Source organism: Aquarana catesbeiana, linkage group LG06, assembly GCF_042186555.1.
Source record: "Aquarana catesbeiana isolate 2022-GZ linkage group LG06, ASM4218655v1, whole genome shotgun sequence".
In the NCBI taxonomy this organism is placed as follows: Eukaryota; Metazoa; Chordata; class Amphibia; order Anura; family Ranidae; genus Aquarana; species Aquarana catesbeiana.
The window spans coordinates 79,881,902-79,895,036 of NC_133329.1; the positions used below are offsets into that span (position 1 = coordinate 79,881,902).

A 13,135-nucleotide genomic window follows, 5' to 3' on the forward strand; every position below is an offset into this window, starting at 1 on the left:
GACCCCCCTCCACCAACTACAGACCCCACTCCATCAATATAGCTCCCCTCCCTCAGTACAGACCCCCTTCTATCAATATAGACCCCCCACTAAGTACAGACTCCCCGCCCTCAGTACAGACCCCCTCCATCAGTACAGACTCCCGCTCAGTGCAGACCCCCTTTCCTCAGTATAGACCCTACACTAAGTACTGACCCCCTCCCTCAGTACAGAAAACCTCCCTCAGTGCAGAGTCTGCAGACCCCCCTCCATCAGTATCAACCTCCCACCTCAGTGCAGACCGCCCCATCAGTACATACACCCCCCTCAGTGCTGACCCCCATCAGTATAGAATCCCCACTCAGTGCAGAGCCCCCATTAGTATAGAATCCCCCCCAGTGCTGAGCCCACATTAGTATAGAATCCCCCCAGTACAGAGCCCCCATTAGTATAGAATCCCCCTCAGTGCAGAGCCCCCCATTAGTATAGAATCCCCCTCAGTGCAGAGCCCCCATTAGTATAGAATCCCCCCAGTGCAGAGCCCCCATTAGTATAGAATCCCCCCAGTGCAGAGCCCCCATTAGTATAGAATCCCCCTCAGTGCAGAGCCCCCATTAGTATAGAATCCCCCCAGTGCAGAGCCCCCATTAGTATAGAATCCCCCTCAGTGCAGAGCCCCCCATTAGTATAGAATCCCCCTCAGTGCAGAGCCCCCCATTAGTATAGAATCCCCCCAGTGCAGAGTCCCCATTAGTATAGAATCCCCCCAGTGCAGAGCCCCCATTAGTATAGAATCCCCCTCAGTGCAGAGCCCCCATTAGTATAGAATCCCCCCAGTGCAGAGCCCCCATTAGTATGGAATCCCCCTCAGTGCAGAGCCCCCCATTAGTATAGAACCCCCCTCAGTGCAGAGCCCCCCATTAGTATAGAATCCCCCCCCCAGTGCAGATCCCCTATTAGTATAGAATCCCTCCAGTGTAGAGCCCCCATTAGTATAGAATCCCCCCAGTGCAGAGTCCCCATTAGTATAGAATCCCCCCAGTGCAGAGCCCTCATTAGTATAGAATCCCCCTCAGTGCAGAGCCCCCATTAGTATAGAATCCCCCCAGTGCAGAGCCCCCATTAGTATAGAATCCCCCTCAGTGCAGAGCCCCCCCATTAGTATAGAATCCCCCCAGTGCAGAGTCCCCATTAGTATAGAATCCCCCCAGTGCAGAGCCCCCATTAGTATAGAATCCCCCTCAGTGCAGAGCCCCCATTAGTATAGAATCCCCCCAGTGCAGAGCCCCCATTAGTATAGAATCCCCCTCAGTGCAGAGCCCCCCATTAGTATAGAATCCCCCTCAGTGCAGAGCCCCCTATTAGTATAGAATCCCCCCCCAGTGCAGATCCCCTATTAGTATAGAGTCCCTCCAGTGTAGAGCCCCCATTAGTATAGAATCCCCCCAGTGCAGAGCCCCCATTAGTATAGAATCCCCCCAGTGCAGAGCCCCCATTAGTATAGAATCCCCCCAGTGCAGAGCCCCCATTAGTATAGAATCCCCCCAGTGCAGAGCCCTGATAAGGTTGGAAATAATAGGTTGGAGTTCTACTTAAGTTGTTTTTCATTTTTCTACATAATGTGTGCGTGTCAGTTGTAAGACGTAGCTTAAGTCTTTCCAGATGTGTCCAGCGTCATGTATGTTGAAATTATACTGCTTGTTACCTTATATGGAGATTTGCTCAAACTGATGCTTGTGTAACCAAGCCTTATAAAAAGCCCCAATAAAGAGCCGACAGGTTCAGTTGATAGTACGGGACCTTTAAGGCTCGGATCTGATATACAGAAATCTATATTCTGTGTCTTATTTCTTTGATAGCTAAATTTGGCAAAGCAATATAAACTAGAAGCAGTTAAGTTGAAAACTGCACTTAACATTTCTGGCGCCCGAACAGGGACACACCGATGACACTTCAAGAGGTGGATGAATTGGACTGACGGAACAAAAGGTCAGGCATTCCGGGAACCACAGATTGAAAACCTGCGCAGGTAAGAAAAAGCTTTATTTTTCTTATATTCTGTGCTCCCCTGATTTGTGCCTATCCGTTCTGTCAGTTACGGTTCTCCTGGTTTTAAAACACCAGCCTCTGTAGTGGTGAGTCTAGAATTACTGCATATTGTGGTTTATATTGCTGGAATTAATTGTTGTTTGTTGTCTGTCTGTCTTGTTGAGAAAGTGAATGAGCCTTGCCTAGGTTGGTATGAATTGAAAGAATATCATCCCAATGAGCAGTAGAATGCGTCCTTAACCTCGCAAGAGGACTTTGGGGGTCTGCCGCTTAAGTTTGATATTCAATTTAATTCATAAACCATAGACGGGTTGAAAGTATAAGCCCTGTCTGCTCCATAAAGCAGGGATAAGAGTGTATGAGAGGGATTCCCAGATACAGGGGGAATGAGGTCTCCATAAGCCCGGAGATCTAGTCGGATACCTGGTCACTTAAAGGAATGCTTGTATATGTGTAGCTGTCAGTCTGGTCATAATATTTGTGAGTTGGCTAGCATATAAAGTAATTCGATTTCAGAAATCTCATCCGGAGAGGTTTTTAGTATTCTGGCACCCTAGGAGGAAGGCAACGAGGAACTAGTGTAGCTTTTTTAGTATTTAGTACTGTACACTAAGTGTCCCACACGCTACCTAGGCACGGACTGTCAGAATGGGCCAGCAGAACACGAAACCCCGTCAGGGAATTGTGGTGCATTATACGGTGCCACAGATAATTAAGAACATCTATGGGAAAGATGAAGCATAGGACTTAAAGGATGTCCTTCGTAAATTTAAGGTGAAAGGAGCAGCGGGTTTAGACCTGGATGTATGGAGTGAAATAAAAAGGGACAGACAAGGAGAGGTGTTAGAGAAGCAATGGATGCGTCAGATTCAATGCTTAATTAAGGTCTCAAATAGAGCAAAAGAAGAGGGGTGGAAATATAATTCAGATTGTGATGGTTGGGATATGAAAGACAGAAGAATAAAAAAAAAAAAAAAAATGTTGAAATTTTAAATAATCTTAGTTCAGCCATCCCACCCCCATATACTGACATAGTACGTAAACTACACAAGATATATCCTGAAATTGAGGGTAGAGGATGGGTTTTGTATAGCAAAGCCAGCTGCTTTCTGTAGATTTGTGACACAGTTAATGAATACACATGAAGCAACCTGGCAGGATGGGGAGGATTTATGCAGACATAAAATGACTCTGACCCTGTTTAACTAGTTTATGACCGACCTACAGACCGAGCTGAGGGGGGATGGCAATTTAGAGACAGGAGGTCAGACACATAGACTCAAGGGCCCCTTTTATTGCTAGATTAGAAGCTTTCTCTCAGGCAAAACAACAGGAGAGAGGGTCAATATCACTCATGAAACAAATGCCAGGACAGACTGTATCAGAATTTTACTTATCTATGGAAAGTATGATGGCAGATGAGGGATTGGATTTGGCTCTGCCAGTCACGATCTGAGCCTTCAATAGACAGTTTATGGAAGGATTAATTCCACAGATAAGTGAAAGACTGAAAGCCTGCATACCACCCTTAATTTGTTGCGATTTTTGGCAGAAAAAGGTTGCAAGGTTAATAAGAAAAAGTTGCAAGTGTGTCAGAAAAAGGTTATCTTTTTGGGACATTGTATATCACAGGGTACGAGACATCTCACTGAGGAGAGGGTTCAAGTGATAAAGGGAATGTTACCCCCACGGAATTTCAAACAATTGCATATGTTTTTAGGTATTGTGTCATATTGTAGACAATGGATACCACATGCTAGCGTTTTGAGGCAGCCATTATACGATTGTTTGAAAATTGTACCGTATATGCTTACAGAAGTAGCTTATGAGTCGTTTGTCACTTTGAAAAGGTTGTTGATTTCTGCCCTGGCTATTGGTATTCCAGATTACACCAAGATATTTTATTTGTACATTGCTGAAATCACTGGACACGCCACAGGTGTTTTGACACAGGCACATGTAAAACAAAGATCCGTTGCTTAATTTTCAGCAGCATTAGATCCAGTGTCCAGAGGTTCACCGTCTTGTGTACAGGCGGTAGCAGCGGTGTCGATAATCCTAGATAAGTCATCAGAGATTGTTCTAGACAATCCAGTTGTAGTGCACACCACACATGACATACATGCAATCTTGTCTCAGGTACAGCCCAAACACATTTCAATGGCTAGGCAACTGAGGTTACAGTGTACTTTACTTTTACCTCCAAATGTTACTTTTCAGCGCTGTACAACTTTAAATTTGGCTACCTTTTTGCCTCTTCAGTCACCAGATTTGGCAAGGGGGAATAATAGTGCTAATAAGGAAGAAGAAGAGGAAGAAAAAAAAAAATTCTCGAGAACCTCTGATAAGAGAGGACATTCTAAAAACAATGGACTTTTTAGTTTTTTTGACTATTGATGAAATAATTTATCCATCAGATATGTTGCAGTTTTTATATATCATTTTTATGTGACAGGACATGTTTATTATATCAAGATGAGATATTTTTTACACATCATTTTTTACATTCATATATAGTGTATTTTCAGAGTTGAAAGGGTTAAACATCCCTACAATAGAGTCATTCTAGTTAGAAGGAACATCTGGTGATAATTAAGACAGAGTACATTTTTTTTTTTTTTTCTTAAAGGTACATGTTACAGATACACCAATCTTAAATGCTGAGCACACTTTGTACATAGATGGTAGTAGGTTTGCTGATGACAAGGGTAAATATCACACAGGGTATGCCGTAGTGACTGATACACAGGTGATTGAAGCACAGCCCTTACCAGCCCACATGTCAGCACAAGAAGCAGAATTAAAAGCTTTAGAACAAGCCCTAGGATACTTAAAAGGACGAGAAGGGAATATTTACACTGACTCTGCCTACGTTTATGGCGTAGCGCACGATTATGGCCATATATGGAAGGCTAGAGGTTATCTGACAGCAGCAGGTACACCTGTAAAACATGGAGAAGGGATTAAGAGAGTTCTGAACAATCTTCAAAAAGGTTAAACGAGTGTCCATTATGAAGATAGCGGCACACACGAGCGCAAAAACAATTGAGGCAAAAGGAAATGCATTTGCAGATTTGACTGCAAAACAGGCAGCTCTAGGGGAAGGAAGCCCTGAAACCTTAGCAGCGGTAGAGGTGAGTATCCCAGAACCAACATGGCAGCAGTTGAGTAAATTACAGGAGCAAGTAGGGGAGAGCGAGAAAGATAAGTGGGTCAGGATGGGAGCAGCACCAGACCTTGACAATGTATGGAGGGAAGGAGGCAAAGTATGCCTGCCTGCCTCTCTGTACCCAGCAATGGCAGCGGCAGTTCACCTACCCACACACGTCAGTTCCAATTCCATGTATAGGATTGTGAACCAAGGATGGCTCGCCCCTGGATTCAGTAGTACTGCAAGAAACTACTGTGCAGCCTGCCAAATCTGTCTCCTGAATAACCCAGGATAGAGAGTAAAAACCCCACGGAAACACCAGGTTCGGGCCCAATACCCCTTCCAGAGACTGCAAATTGACTACATACAAATGCCTAAGAGCGGCCCCTTTGAATTTGTCCTCGTGTGTATCGATTTATTCTCAGGTTGGCCCGAAAGTTATCCAGTAAAATAAGCTACAGCAAAAGTCACAGCCAAGAAACTGATTACTGAGTTAATACCTAGGTTTGGTCTTCCTGAAACAATAGAATCAGATAGGGGGATACACTTTACAGGAGAAATCATGCAGAATGTGATGACCATGTTAGGGGTTCAACAAAGTTTCCACACCCCTTATCATCCACAGAGTTCAGGATCAGTGGAAAGAGTAAATGGGACAATAAAGTTGAAAATACAAAAAGCCATGCAAGAGTTAAACAAGCCATGGCCAGAATGCCTGCCTTTGGCTTTGTTCTCTATAAGATACACTCCAACAGGGAAAACAGGATTATCCCCATATGAAATACTTTTTGGGAATGCACCTAGATTAGGTCTATACTTTCTACAGAGTATGCAATTGCAATGTGATAGTTTGACTGCATATGTGATACAATTACAACAACGTCTAACTAAGATCCACAAAAGTGTGTATTCTTCTCTTCCAGACCCTAACTCAATAGCAGGTACACATACACTGCTACCAGGAGATTATGTATATGTTAAGAAACACACCAGAAAGACATTGGAACCTAGATTTGAAGGTCCTTATCAAGTGCTTTTGACTACAGCCACTTCAGTGAAATTGGAAGGAAAAGCAGCCTGGATCCACGCATCACACTGCAAAAAGAGTCTTGAACCGAGAGAAACAGAATGAAGATTCTTCTATGATAATAGTGCTTGAATGTTTTCAAATGTTTGTTTATACATGGACTCCGGGTATCAATGTAACAGTTCATGAAAATAGTACTGATCTTAGATGGGTAAATCAGGATAAGAGTATAACACAATATCATTACTACGAATGGTATTTTGTACTAGTAAGGAAATGGGAAGCACAACAGGAGGATATATATACAATGGCAACATTATGGTTTCAATATAAAAATAGAAGACGCTCTACCCACCATCTTCGAATCTTCTCTATTAACTCCTATTCCTAGATCTTGCATAAATGTTTCGGTATTACAACAGAAAACAAAAATCAAATTTAATGTAACTTTTCCCCAGCTACCAGAATGTAGGTATCGCCGAGAATGGTATGATACAATTCTCGGGGCTGCAGGAACTGGAATGGGAATAATGAATGGGATACAGATGGAAATGATACAAAATAAGTGGAAATGTGCAGGAAGTCACATAGCTGATAGTTTAATAATTACAAGCAAATGGTTACCTACAACATTCGAAACACAAATTAGCTAGGTACAATTAACTAAATATCTCAATATTATGGTTAATCACACAGCACTAGCTAGTCTGGAGTTGTGGAAAGAAAATCAGGAGTTTATAAACATTACTTAATGTGCTTTTTCTACACTATCTTATCACATTCAAATCGCACTTGGATGAACTATTTCAAGGGTTTAAATTTAGAAAGTACATGGTTTGAAGTACCAGGAAAAGAAGTTGAATGTGAGGAAAGATGGTGTGCTGGAAGGTTTGATGTATACAAAGTGGAGGAGGTCCAGGTAATGTGTAAGTTAATAGTGATGCCACTCCTGATAGGAAAGGATCTACCTGAATTTTGGTATTCTGAGATTTATGGACACTATGTAGATACACAAAACATGACTCATGATCTAAGTTTATGTGTTAAAACTAATAAGGGAATAGTCTGTGGAAGAAGTTCTCCAGTCTATGAACTTTGCTTATTGAAACATCAATCTAACATATGTAAGTTTCAGAGATTACCAGCAGGTGTAGGAAACAGATTTATGGAGATAGGACCACAACATATTTGTTTAGTCACAAATGATCAGGAAACTATGGAAAGTTTAAATAAAACGGCCCCTTTTTTCAGGATGCGTAAAGAATGTTAAAATGCTTAAATGACAAAATGACACTTTCCTTTTTGAACCAGATGCACATAGAATATTTAATCTAGAATGGACGGTAGATAATCTTACTGATACTACTCCTTTTATAATATCATTAGAGCTCTTACGGCAAATCTTAAATGAGTCAGAAATACTTAGAAAACACATAGAGACACAAGAACATACCCTTCAAAATAATCTAATATCTGCGGTTATAGATAAAGGGAAATTAATACATTTATCCTCACAAATAAGAGATGAAACAACACATCATTGGTATGATGTATTTGCTGGATGGTCACCCACTGCTACGGCAATTTTTAATTGGATGCTCAATCCGATACTTAATCTAATTTTAGTTTTTGTACTGCTTACTGTGATAAACTGTTGATTATATAGGAAGATTAAGGTATGAACAGATAGAATGGAAAGAGAAAGGTATTAGGAACTCCAATGACAAAAAGGGTAACTTGACATCACCCCTTTTCTATTCTCTTTGCTTATAAGATGCTGGTATGGATTTGAGGGATGAGGGTAAATAAAGAAGACTTATCCTCCTCTGACAACCCGCGGTCAGGGATAGTACTCTTTGAAGTATCGGCTATTCACTTGTTTGCAAGGACCCAGAATCGTGGAGGGGATGATGTCAAAGGGGGAAATTGATAAGGTTGGAAATAATAGGTTGGAGTTCTACTTAAGTTGTTTTTCATTTTTCTACATAATGTGTGCGTGTCAGTTGTAAGACGTAGCTTAAGTCTTTCCAGATGTGTCCAGCGTCATGTATGTTGAAATTATACTGCTTGTTACCTTATATGGAGATTTGCTCAAACTGATGCTTGTGTAACCAAGCCTTATAAAAAGCCCCAATAAAGAGCCGACAGGTTCAGTTGATAGTACGGGACCTTTAAGGCTCGGATCTGATATACAGAAATCTATATTCTGTGTCTTATTTCTTTGATAGCTAAATTTGGCAAAGCAATATAAACTAGAAGCAGTTAAGTTGAAAACTGCACTTAACAGCCCCCATTAGTATAGAATCCCCCTGAACATGTCCACCCACATACTGTATACATGAAGTGTACAGACCTCAGAACAGCGCGGACAGATGCACACAGCCGTGTGTGTCCCTCAGGCTCCTCCTGTGTGAATGTAAACAGAGAGGAGGGGGAGGCGGCTTCAGACCGCTGTGCTGAGGGACACAGCGCAAGTCCGTGGTGCAAATCAGGGCAGCGGGCAGTGTTAGCGGTGCGTGCCGCTGCCTACGGGTGTCACCCCTCTGGCGGGTGTCACCCGGGTGCGGCCCGCACCCCCCCGCACCCACCTAACAATGCCACTGAAAAAGTCGGTTCAAAGATATATTCCATCAACAGCCCACACAAAATGTCAATAGGAACTCTTCACCAGGGCAATGGTATTCTCAAACATAAATGGAACAAACCTCATTGTGCAGACATTCCAAACAATGTTTATTTAAACCGACGTATAAAACTCACATGTTCAAAGTAGAATACAGGCATAAAGAAACGACCAGGCATTTCCAACTAACAAAATGGCCGCTGCATCCTAGCACGTAATTGTGTCACACGTTCCAACTGCTTCCAACGCGTTTCGTCATCGGATGGCATTGTCAGGGGCGTGGCTAAGTGTACAATACAGTTATTTTTATAAGGGACGACCTATTGTAGAAAGCGGATATTAGCTGCGTTCCAGAGATCCCGAAACCATACCAAAGGCCATTCCCAATCAAGCGAATATACTAGGAAACAGCGCCATCTTGTGGTTGGTGCATATATTACAACAATAAACCCACCTCAACATATATTGATAAAAATAATACACCAATAACAGCATATATTATCAGCCATTATTCATAAAGGAATTAATATCCCATTCAATATTCATACCGAATGGGGTGTAAGTTTTGACTTGATATCTCCACCTCGTTTCTAACCTGGGAATCTCTCTAACTACATTGCTACCCCTCCAGTGGCTAGTAAACCTATCTATTCCTAGAAAGGTAGTACCCTCGGATTAGCCTGTCCAAGCATAATGCATAATGCTTGGACAGGCTATGCTTAGGAAATCCTTTCTTTATATTGGCTACATGCTCACCCAATCTTGTCTGTAACATACGGACAGTACAACCAATGTACTGAAACCCGCATGGACCACGAATGATATAGACGACATTTTTGGACAAGCATGTAATAAAGGGCTTGATAGGAATATGTTCATGGGTGGAAGTAGACTAAAAGGAATCAGTTCTCCTACATCTCTGAGCATTAATTTTGCAAATCGGACATTTCCTACAAGGAAAAAAAACACCCACACTTTGAAAAAAAGAAAGGGGGATCAACAACATTGGGTGCAATCTGCAATCTTAATGGGTGGACACACCTATAGACCACCTGAGGCTGATCAGGGAGACGTGATCCCAAAACTGTCATTTTGCAGTACACTTTCTAATGTTTACGAATAACCCTTTTTATCTCATAATGCTGATTATAATATGTAGTAAAGAGGGCAAACTTGAAGCTATCATCTTGGACCTTAGGATGAACCCGACTGCCTTGGTCAGGGGGAAAGTGTTAATGTTTTGCTGCCTTTTCCCCGCTGCGTACAACAGCTTTCTCTGTAGTCCAGCCTCCCTCCCGTGCATAGATGTGCGCAGCCTACTGCATTAGGGTGTGCATCCCAAAGCTCAAACACACATGCCTTTCTCTACAGCCTCAGTTGCATGGGGCAGTGAATGAATTGGTCTGTGCTGAGTGACTTCCTGTTCATTCACAAACTGAAGCAGAGTAATTCCCCGGGGCAGTAATCACATAATGATTAGGGTGTGCCCAGGCACACCTGACACACCCCCTACACATGCCTATGCTCCCGTGTTCCATAAAAGGGAAGAGCTCTGGTGCCTAAGGGGGCTCTGGGGAACACTGGGGAAACGCATTGGAAACCTACACTAAAGACTTGCTGGGACCTATGGTGTGCACTGGAATGTCAATTCGCTGGAAGAAACTGGGAACATGGACTTCTCTGTTTGGACTATTCTCTAAGAGACTTCAACCATGCAGATAACCTGGGGCAGTCACAGTAAGGTTTAGTTAGGGAAATTATACATGTCCTGCCAAAAGTTTAGTAAAGTTGTTTCAACTGTTCAAGGCCTGGTCTGAAGTTACTCAAGGGGTGCATGTGGGATCCCTGTGTTTCTTCAAGGAACCAGGGTCTGAAATAACACATTGGAGTCTGTGAAACAGCACTGCAATGCAAGGTTAGCTTGAGAGTCTAAGAAGAGAAGAAATTGCAGTGGATAACCACAGAAGGAAACAACAACCAGTCATTGGTGTGGTACCTAGATAGGTGACTGGTCCTTCAGTAGTGAGAGGGTTCCAACTCCTTCCCTAGCTGCCTGTCTCTATCAGTCACCGGGAGTTAAACAGCGTTAAGGAGATTTATGGCCTGCTCACTGGGTACGTGAGGCAAGAGTTAAGTGAGAGAATGCATGAGGTCAATGCTAAGCGCTCGAGGGCACCCCATTCTGTTACTGGCAGTGAGGTAACAGAGGTACACTGGCTGGTGGAGAGGGTATAGGCTCTGCATGCCCCTCCTAATGCAACACGTACACCTGTACAAGTGAGTAGGACAACATCTTCTGGAGAAACTCTACACTTAACAGTACACACAAATGGCTCATCTCTAAGTTGGGGGACTGCCTTAATGTTTGACTCTTCACATGACTGTGGCTCCCCACCTGGTCCCAGGCATTGGCGAGCATGCCTTCAGGCGACGTGTTATTCCTGTGCTAGCATGAGTGACCCCGGACACCGCCTGGCGTAGCCTTAAGAACCCAATCCCAGGGTAGTCCTCTCATGTGACCCAGAACTTTGTGCCCAATAAGTCAACAGGAAGCATGGAGGAAAGGTCCATCATCTCCTGCTTACCACCCCCCTTACAAGCTTCCTGTTAAAGGGCTGAATTTCGAACAGCCTATGGCTAGCTTTAAAGCAGAGATTGCACCAAAAATCAAGGTCTACGTGTTTGTTAGTTGGCCAGCTTACCAAGTAAAAATGCTGCACTCCTCTATTGGGAAGAAAAGATAAAAATATATTTACCATACACCTTCCAACTGTGGTGTCTCAAAGAGGGTAATGTCAATGGCCTTCCGGGATTGTTGGAACACCAAGGATCCCAAAACTTTGCACTCTGTTGGAGCATCTCCTCCAAGAGCTGTGGTCCTCAGTGTTCCTAGAATCTTGCCGAAAGTCCCATGATTTTACCCATGTCTAGAAGTTGTTGGCAGAAGCCAAAGGTAAGGTAAATATAATTTTTTAACATATTATGTTCCTGTTCACCTTGGAGTTTTGGCTGCTCCTGCCCACCTTTGTGTTTTTTAGTTCCCGCTGTTACATTCTCCATTATATAAATAGAAATTCAGCAGTAATGGTAGTAGCCCTCATAGTGGTGTGAAGATGCTGGTGCAAATACCCTGAGATTTCATCACCAAGAAAAAAAGGGATCCCTCAGGTGGTTGCACCTTTCAGCATCTACCAAAAACTAAAATATCAATTTTGCATGGACTAACCCTTTAAAGGTTAGCTCTAACCAAACCTGAAGCTTCAGTTTTAGTTTGCCATCTGAGGATTTATATCTCCGTGGATTTCCTGCAGTAGTTTGTGTATCTGACCTTAACACGGCCTGAAACCTTATAGTCTGATTATGACATTCAGAGCTCTGCTGTGAGATTAGCCTGAGCAATGAACCGCATAATCTGATGAACTGACCTGAAATTGCAAAACCCATAATTTTCCAGTTGTATGAAGTCTTCTCTTTTCCTTTTATCTTTTTTTCATGATAGCATCCCCATACTTTGGCATTGTCTTCTATCCATCCCAGGCACATTTAAGTCTATAATTGTGTTCCTGCTGTGCCCGGGGAAAGTGCTGGCTTTGTTTGAGTACAAAACACTTACTGATAAATTCTCCAATTATTTATGGTGCATTATTAATAACGATGAGCAATCTTGGCAAGAACTGCTTTAGCTCTTGGCAAAATTGTGCTGAATAGGAAACTCTCAAATGTATTATTTTGCTTAAGCAAACGTGTGTGTGTGTTTTTTTTTGTTTGGGGGCTGGGTGATGTATTCAGGCAATTAGGTTAATTTCATTAGTGTTTCTTCAAAAAATTTTATATTTGTATTTGATTGTTATTTGTGTACTAGAGCTGGGCCAAACTCCCCCGGCATTAGAATACCATTTCCAGCAATACAAAAATGTTAAAAAAAAAAAACAGCGTGGGGGTCCCCCTCCTAATCCATACCAGGCCCTTTGGGTAAAAAACTGCACTTCCTGCTGTCCATAAACAGCTTCTTCTCCCCTGTGCCCCTCTTTGCGCACCTTACCAGGGGCCTATCCACCCCCCGACCCCCCCCTCCACTCAAGCCCGAGTCAACCTCAGCCGATTACCAATCAGCTGGCTCCAGAACTGTTTGTGCGCAGTTCTGGAGCTGGCCAATCAGTAACTAGTTGAGTGCAGTACGGGCTCAGGGGAATTTGGCTTGGGCGGGGATTACCTTGAGTGGGGGGGGGATTGGTGGGCTGTTGGTTAAGTGTGCATTGACATCATGGTGCTCGTCGCCTTTCCGGAAAATTTGAAAGCATCAGCA

At 43.0% G+C, this 13,135-nt stretch overlaps 1 long non-coding RNA gene across 1 annotated transcript; it reads left to right on the forward strand.

The window, feature by feature from the left end:
- Positions 1-1,542: 1,542 nt before the first annotated feature.
- Positions 1,543-8,132, forward strand: LOC141148663 (uncharacterized). The gene is made up of 2 exons (XR_012245238.1): positions 1,543-2,008; positions 6,103-8,132. It is a non-coding gene; the product is annotated as an uncharacterized lncRNA (long non-coding RNA).
- The last annotated feature ends 5,003 nt before the right edge of the window (positions 8,133-13,135 follow it).